Source organism: Sinocyclocheilus grahami, unplaced genomic scaffold (genome assembly GCF_001515645.1).
Source record: "Sinocyclocheilus grahami isolate Dianchi unplaced genomic scaffold, SAMN03320097.WGS_v1.1 scaffold124.1, whole genome shotgun sequence".
In the NCBI taxonomy this organism is placed as follows: domain Eukaryota; kingdom Metazoa; phylum Chordata; class Actinopteri; order Cypriniformes; family Cyprinidae; genus Sinocyclocheilus; species Sinocyclocheilus grahami.
In genome coordinates this window covers 19690-28884 of record NW_015505303.1, presented here as the reverse complement: position 1 = coordinate 28884, position 9195 = coordinate 19690, and the positions used below count along the sequence as shown (strand labels likewise).

General features: G+C 37.3%; 1 non-coding gene across 1 annotated transcript; it reads right to left on the bottom strand.

Moving 5' to 3' along the window:
* Positions 1 to 4450: 4450 nt before the first annotated feature.
* Positions 4451 to 4523, bottom strand: trnaa-agc (transfer RNA alanine (anticodon AGC)). The gene has a single exon. It is a non-coding gene; the product is annotated as a tRNA-Ala (tRNA).
* Positions 4524 to 9195: the final 4672 nt, after the last annotated feature.

Sequence of the window (9195 nt, the reverse complement as noted above, 5' to 3'; positions counted from 1 at the left end):
CCATTTATCCTTTAGTTCCATTATATTTAAATCTACCTCAGTTTTTGGAAACAACCAAATAGGGATATTACTAATAGGAGTAGGAGTGTTAAAACAGATACTGTCTAATCTATATTCCTCTGATTTAGCCTTTGTTACCCATCCAAAGCCATTGCCTTGAAAAGAGTTCTTTAATAACACTATTGGTAGGTTTTTCATAACCACATCCGCGTAAGTATGTAAGCATAAGTTTATCTCTTCTCAGGTCTGAAGGCACTTCTCCTAACTAACTCCTGGATTGCCTTAGTTGGTGTTGATCTCCTCGCACCAGAACAAATCCTCAAAGCTTTATTAATAACTCTATCTATTTTCATTAAATGTGTTTTCGCTGCTGTTCCGTACACAAAGCATCCGTAATCTATTGTTGACCTCATTAGAGCCCTGTAAATATACATCAGTGATTGTTTATCTGCTCCCCAGTCTTTCCCGACTAATGCTCTCATTAAGTTTATAACTTTCTTACATTTTGATTCCACCTTTTCCGTATGTACTTTCCATGTACCCTTTTGATCTAACCACATACCAAATATTTAAAACAGTCTACTGTTTCCATATTGTTACCATATAACTTCAAGTTCTGCTTGTCTATCCCTTTCTTCCTGGTAAATAACATATGACAAGATTTACTTGGAGAAAGCTTAAAGCCCCAATTATATGACCACTGTTCCACTTTTCCTATTGCTTCCTTGATTTTACTTATCACACCTATGGGATCTCGTCCTCTTACCCAAAAGGCCCCATCATCTGCATACAAAGCTGAACCAACTCTTCTATCCAAATTCATAAAAATATCATTAATCATTACATTAAATAACACTGGACTTATAACGCTTCCTTGTGGAATTCCATTAACAATTTCAAATTCCTCAGACATTTCTGATCCCACTTTAACTCTAAATCTTCTTTCCGATAAAAAAATCTAAAACCCAATTATAGAACCTATTCCAATCTTATTTAGTTTAATTAATAACCCTTCCCTCCACATAGTCGTAAGCCTTTTCAATATCAAAGAATACAATATTCATTAATTATTTTAAAATTATCATTTTAAATGTTTTCTCTATCTCATTACTTACTTTCACAACAGCATCCATTGTAGAACGTCCTTTTCTAAAACCACTTTGGTATGGTGCAAATAAACCTTTAATAGAAAACCTTAAATAATTAAGTCTTCTGACTAAGATCTTCTCCATCCACTTGCATAGGTGGGATGTTATGGGATGATATTAGCGATGGGTCTGTAGTTGCCAGCATTGTTAGGATCCTTTCCAGATTTTTTAAAAGGCAGTATTAATGCACTCTTCAAGCTTTTTGGCATTGTACCTTCTTCCCGAATCTTATTAAATAGATACAATATTATCTCTAATATTTTTTATGGTAATTTCTGAAACATGACACAGCTCAATTGATCTTCTCCTGTAGCAGTATTTCTGATACCATTTAATACCATCACTAATTCATTCATATTAATTTCTTCATCCATGGTACTTTCCACATTGTCTTTTTTAAAAATTAATTAGATTTTCCTGGTTCAAGTTATTTCTTAATATTCTCAGAGCATGATTTCGTTCTTTTATAATACCGTCTTCCTTTTCCCTCCAACTATCTTGAGTGGTATGCTATTCAAAGCGGCATTTAATATGAATTGTGAAACTTCAGATGCACATTCCTCAATATCACCCACCATTAAAATTAAATCGGTTGATTCACAACATATTTCTTTACATTTTTGCCAGTCAGCTTTTGTAAAATCCCACTTCTTATGCCTAGGCCTTTCTTGGATATCTATTTCAACATTTATAGAGCATAATATTGGAAAGTGGTCGCTCCCAATACTTGTACTGTCTTCAGTATTCCACTCACAAGAATTTGCCAGATTATTAGAAACTAAAGTAAGATCAATACAAGACAATGTGTTAGAACGTATGTCAATTCTTGTACCATTTCCATTATTTAGACAAACTAGCTGCCTAACATCCATCAATTCTTCCACTACTTCCCTATTATTATCAGTGTGCTTACTTCCCCAAAGACTATTGTGTGCATTGAAGTCTCCGCACCATATTTCTTTCCTTTTTCCTTGACTCCTAACTATGTCCTCTAAAACGTCCTCTAAAAATAATTTACATAGGTTATGAAAGTTGATTACTACCAAGTTCCCATCTGATTCAATAATCACACATTCTATTTCTATTGAAGTTGCTATTCTTTTAAATGATATCCCATCCCTTACAAATGTTGCACAGCCTCCACCTTGATTTCCACCTCTATCAAACCTGACAGACTCATATCCAGGTATAATAAAATCAAGGTGAGGTCGAAGCCAAGTTTCTTGAATGCAAACAATATCAGGTTTGACTTCAGATTCTGCTACAAACTTTTTAAATTCTCGTCCATTTGCAATCAAGCTTCTAGCATTCCATTGCAAGAGGTGGAATACCATTACAAGATTAATTAACACTCTGAGATCCTCCATCATTATTAGCACTCAGCATACTATGTATATCTTCAGCTTTTACATCTTTAATGCCCAGAAACTCCTCTGCAGCTTGCACCACTGTCTTGATGCTATCGCTTTTTCTTTCTTGTCGTGTCACAACATTAACAACTTTGCACATAAAAGCTATAAAACTTTTCTTTTCTACAATCAAGGTGTTCTCCTCAACTTTACACTTATGATTGCATGGCTGCTGTGGAGGTGCTTGCCTTCCTGCCTGATATTTCCTTATGTCTGAACTCTGTGGTACTGCATAGTCATTCAGAATTTCCTGATATTCTATTGGTCTGTTTTGTTTGTTTTCATAAATACCAATACCCTTTAATGCCTCTGCATATGTCACCTTATTCATAACCTTGTATCTTTGTACTGCTTTAGCTTGTTTCTGAACCACACATCCAGCATATGCAGCACTATGCTCCACAATTGCAGCATTTTAGCTTAGCATCCTTTTTACATTTGCCATAGTCATGTTCTCCTCCACATTTCGCACATCTTTGTCTCCATTTACACTGTTGTGCTCTATGTCCCATTCTCTGACATTTGAAGCACCTTAACGGTTGTGGAATGTATTCCCTCACTTTGTGTCCAACCCATTTGGACTTCAGTAGGCATTATCTTTTCAAAACCAAGCAGTATTTAGACAGGCTATCTGATTTAACACCACCTTCATTCATTTGGAATCTTTTGGCTTCTGTTACATTCCCACCTTGTATCTCATTCTTCACATCTTCCATGGACATTTCCAGAGGCACATTTGAAATCACTCCTCTTAACTTTGCTGCCATTCCTGGTACATGCACTTTAATCTTTCCACCACCAAGGCTACTCATTTTCAGAATCATCTCCTGCTGCTTCTTATTTACTGCTGAAATTAGAATTCTTCTGTTATTCAGTAATTTAGCATATTTAAACAAGCAGTACAGACAGGCTATCTGATTTAACACCACCTTTATTAATTTGGAATCTTTTGGCTTCTGTTACATTCCCACCTTGTATCTCATTCTTCACATCTTCCATGGACATTTCCAGAGGCACATTTGAAATCACTCTACTAAATCACTCAAGGCTACTTTTCAGAATCATCTCCTGCTGCTTTTTATTTACTGCTGAAATTAGAATTCTTCTGTTATTCAGTAATTTAGCATATTTTATTTTTTCCCTATTTCCTTCTCAATTGCTTCAGTTACCTGAACTGGATGAAAGTGACCTTTATCATTACTAAGCGTAATAATGACTTTCCACTCTTCCCGTTTGTCATCATCAAATACTGCTTCCACTAGGTTTAGCTCTGATCTTTTTTGATAGTTTGTCTTGGAGTACTCTCTCCTCCACTACTCGCTTCAGACCATGCTTTTTTCCTTGCCTTTTTAGTTTGGTTAACCTCCATATCTGAAGGCCACCCATCATCATCACCATCTGAATCATAACCCATTGCTACACTCACGATACAGTCAGTTTGATTACAATCCACCGTCTCTTCCAACGCAAAGTTCAGTCATCTGGTCAACGTGTTGCTTCTGAAATAAAACTGTAATTTATTTGGCCTAAATATTATTGTTGTTCGGTTATTACTGCGTCTAAGTCAGTGTATTACTACTCCACATTACTGTATTTGATATGCTGTTATACATGACTAAAAAGTTTCATACCAAAGGGCACCTAAAACAGTGCATGCTTAAATTAAGCAAACTTGTGCTTTTTTTAAATAATACAATTGGTTTTATAATAAAGTATTTTATTAGTATACATTATTATAAATAAAATTCAAGGTAAATATTTTTCAGACAAGCATTTGATCTAAATCGAGTCTATTTGTATAGTATTTCAACCCAGCTGGTTGTCTTATTCGTGGAATATTTATAATAGTAACGTTGTATCATTCCCAGCACTTATGCAGAAAGATGAAAAGATTGGAGGATGCGGGCATCGATCCCGCTACCTCTCGCATGCTAAGCGAGCGCTCTACCATTTGAGCTAATCCCCCGCTGCTGAAGAACGCTAGATCTAGATCTGTTACAAATGAAACACTCCTTTACTCATTTCATTCGAATTCAACTCAAAAAAACAGTGTTCGATAAATCGTAGAAACAAAACAATTAATAATGTCCCATAATAAATAATTTGGCAATTCAAAACAACAGAGAGTTTGCTCTGAATGAACAGGCTTGTTTGAGATGAGCAGAATCTGCGCAGAACCGATCACCGGTGATCACCGCGAGATGCATGCCGGTTAGAAAAGTGTCCGAGTTACGTTATTTATAAAGCACTTTCAAAACCATTAAAATGGACCAAAGTGCTGTCCATGAGTAAAAATAATACTAAAATACATTCAATCATAACATAACAACAACAACACATAACATCAAGAAAAACATGCAGCCAATCCCTCACAATTCTCCGACCTAATTAAACGCCGAAAGCTTGATAAAATAAGCAGGTCTTCAAGTCCTTTTTAAAAATGTCCATGCTAGCCGAGGATTTTATAGAATATGGTAACACATTCCAGAGAGTAGGAGCCGCAACAGAAAAAGCGCGGCCTCCACTACGCCTCAACCGAGACCGTGGGACGGTTAGGAGCATATTCTGAGAGGAGCGCAGATGGCGTTGAGACTGGTAAGAAATTAACATGTCCTTTATATACTCAGGAGCCTGATCGTGTAATGCTTTATAGACAAACATTAACACCTTGTATTGTGTTCTGTATTTTACAGGTAACCAGTGAAGAGATATCAATACAGGCGTTATATGATCCCGTTTTCTGGTGTTTGTTAAGATTCTTGCAGCAGCATTTTGGACATACTGAAGACGAGAAACCAGGGATTCACTTATGCCTACATAAAGAGCATTACAATAATCCAACCGTGTGGAAATAAAGGCATGCAAAACAGTCTCCAAGTCCTTATTTGAAAGGATAGATTTCAGTTTAGACAATTTTCTTAACTGAAAGAAAGATGTTTTCACAACGCTATTAACTTGCCGATCAAAGCAGATTTCAGAATCGAAAATGACCCCAAGATTCCTCACATAACTATTATTGGACAAAGGTCCATAACTTTCAATCAGGTCATTTCGAAACAGTTTGTTCCCAAAAATAATAAACTCAGTCTTATCCTCATTTAGTTGTAAAAAATTATTTGCTAGCCATCCCTTTACCTCAGTCAAACACTTATAAAAAAATTATCAAAAGATGTACAGCCATCACACTCCAAAGGAAAATACAGTTGTAAATCATCAGCATACAAGTGGTAATTAATATTGTATTTCTTAAGAATTGACCCCAATGGTAACATATATAATGAAAATAAAGTCGGACCAAGAATTGATCCCTGAGGAACCCCCCAAGTGATAGTCGCCGATGTCGAAACATAATTTCCAATTTTAACGGAGCATGTCCTGTCATGCAGATATGAGAAAAACCACTTAAGGGTTACGCCCTTAATCCCAACATAATCTCTAAGGCGTTCTATTAGGATCGCATGATCTAGAGTATCGAAGGCTGCACTTAAATCTAACATCATTAAGGCAACATTTTTCCCAGAGTCAATACTTAACAAAATATCGTTTGTAACCTTTAATAATGCTGATTCTGTACTATGTTTGGTCCTAAATCCAGACTGAAAGATATCCATTATGTTATTTCCAATCAAAAAGTCAACAAGTTGATTATGGACAACTTTCTCTAAAATCTTATTCATAAAAGGCAATTTGGATATAGGCCTAAAATTTTTGAGATCCTGTGAATCTAAGTTTATTTTCTTTAAGACTGGTTCAATAACGACATGCTTAAACCCTAATGGTACAATGCCATAAAATAAACTACTGTTAGTAATCGATAATATACTGGGACCAATAGTGTCTACCACCTCCTTAAACAATCGAGATGGGAGAATGTCATAAAGCGAGGTAGTCGGCTTTAAATGCAATATTATATTTTCCAACTGAGCTAATGTAATCGAATCAAATTTACTCAAACAATGAAATGGATTTATTACCGTGGCTACAACATTCCCTACTGGCACAATATCCGACTGAATCTGATTGACCTTATCAATAAAAAAGTTTTAAAAACTCTCACACAGATCCTTAGATGGAGTAGGGAAAATATTAATAGACGGACTCAATACTTTATCTATGATTGAAAACAATACCTTCGGGTTATTAGAATTTTGCGATATAATTCATGAAAAATACGAAGATCTTGCGGCTTTAACAGCATTTTGATAGTTTGATAGGGACTCTCTAAAAATATCATATGATACTTGCAATTTATCTTTAAGCCACTTACGCTCAGCATGCCGACAAACCCGCCTCATATTACGAGTCACGTCATTTAACCAAGGTTGTTTTTTAACTTTATGACATCTCAATTTAAAAGGGATCTATACAGGATCTCAAGGGGAACTAATGGGTGTGACCCCTGAGCAGAGTTGAAATGTGTTCCGGTCTCTTGGCAGAGATTACGACACTATTCTTAATTCCCTCCACGAGACGCTGTATGCCCTTAAGTGGACACAATCTGCTGGTTTCCCGTTTCATGCAGGGACGAGACGGCTTAGGCCTTTCCGGCCAGCACAGATTCCTTTTGGGACTTATTTTCGGTTGGAAGGCCTGGCAGGCCGTCCTTTTGAGCCGTTTACGTCTGTCAGATAACCTCAGTCAGATAGTCTCAGTGAACCTATGAGAGGGAACATCTCGGTTACGTATGTACCCTTGGTTTCCTGAATAGGGAACGAGATGCTGCGGTGCTGGCCGTTCCGTACCTTCAATAGCATTTCCTTCGTCATAGTGTAAAATCTGATGGAATAGTGCACAGCACTCATATATGAGCATACATGACGTATGCTTGGGGCGGTGCTAAGCGCTATTGGCCAATAAATTGGCGTGATGGTATAAGGGCTTCAGACATTCGTCACACTGGAGGTGTTCCCATAGCGATGACGTCATCGCAGCATCTGGTTCCCTATTCAGGGAACCAAGGTTACATACGTAACTGAGATGTTTCCCAGGAAAATGAAGTGTACATCTGATGGACACATCGCACCCTACCATATCCCAGAATCACTTGCGCGCAGATGACGACGGTGTTTATATTCAAAGAGCAATGGGTGAGAGTTCTGTGGGGGAATTCACATTGAAATGTAAGTATTGTGTTTTCATTTACTCAAATACCTCTTCGTCATAGTGTAAAATCTGATGGAATAGTGCACAGCACTCATATATGAGCATACATGACGTATGCTTGGGGCGGTGCTAAGCGCTATTGGCCAATAAATTGGCGTGATGGTATAAGGGCTTCAGACATTCGTCACACTGGAGGTGTTCCCATAGCGATGACGTCATCGCAGCATCTCTTTCCCTATTCAGGGAACCAAGGTTACATACGTAACTGAGATGTTTCCCAGGAAAATGAAGTGTACATCTGATGGACACATCGCACTCTACCATATCCCAGAATCACTTGCGCGCAGATGACGACGGTGTTTATATTCAAAGAGCAATGGGTGAGAGTTCTGTGGGGGAATTCACATTGAAATGTAAGTATTGTGTTTTCATTTACTCAAATACCTAGCGAAAAAAGTTTTAAAAGCCAGGGTTTTTTTTTTTACACAAAGCCCACAAACAATAAGAGAACCACTATATAAGGCAATAGTCTTTCCCTTTGTTTGTGTTTTTGTAGTGCTGTCATGCAAGATATGTCTACAAATGTTTTAACCAAACTTTAGCACTTCAGTATTTTCTTCAGACATTCGTCACACTGGAGGTGTTCCCATAGCGATGACGTCATCGCAGCATCTGGTTCCCTATTCAGGGAACCAAGGTTACATACGTAACTGAGATGTTTCCCAGGAAAATGAAGTGTACATCTGATGGACACATCGCACCCTACCATATCCCAGAATCACTTGCGCGCAGATGACGACGGTGTTTATATTCAAAGAGCAATGGGTGAGAGTTCTGTGGGGGAATTCACATTGAAATGTAAGTATTGTGTTTTCATTTACTCAAATACCTAGCGAAAAAAGTTTTAAAAGCCAGGGGTTTTTTTTTTACACAAAGCCCACAAACAATAAGAGAACCACTATATAAGGCAATAGTCTTTCCCTTTTTTGTGTTTTTGTAGTGCTGTCATGCAAGATATGTCTACAAATGTTTTAACCAAACTTTAGCACTTCAGTATTTTGTATGCATGTGCTGCTGTGTCATATTTTCTAATGTTAAGATTGCAATGCAAACCTATCTTTATATTTTTCATAAGTGTTTCCATTTTCTCTTGTTTTAGTACTATTCTGGAGAAAATGAGACTGCTGGGGAAAGACTTTAAAAAAAATACAAAGTAAGCAAGTTAATAGACACATTTTTGCTGAAATTCATTGTGCTGTTGTTGTTAACAGGCATGGTTTATTTGCTCTGCCTTAGGATTGCAAGTATCCTGGGACAGATGAGGGAGTGAGTGGAAGCTGGTGGAGCTGCTCAGGGAGGACATCAAACTCCAGAGAGAGACAGAGGAGAGAAGAGCACAGGAGAGCAAGGAGAGAATGGAGGGACTGTTTTCTCTTCTTCAGAGGATGCTTAACAAATACATTATTATAACCATTTTCTATTAGGCAAGGGAAAGCAGTGGAAAAAATGGGTACATTACAGTTTTTCTAAATCTT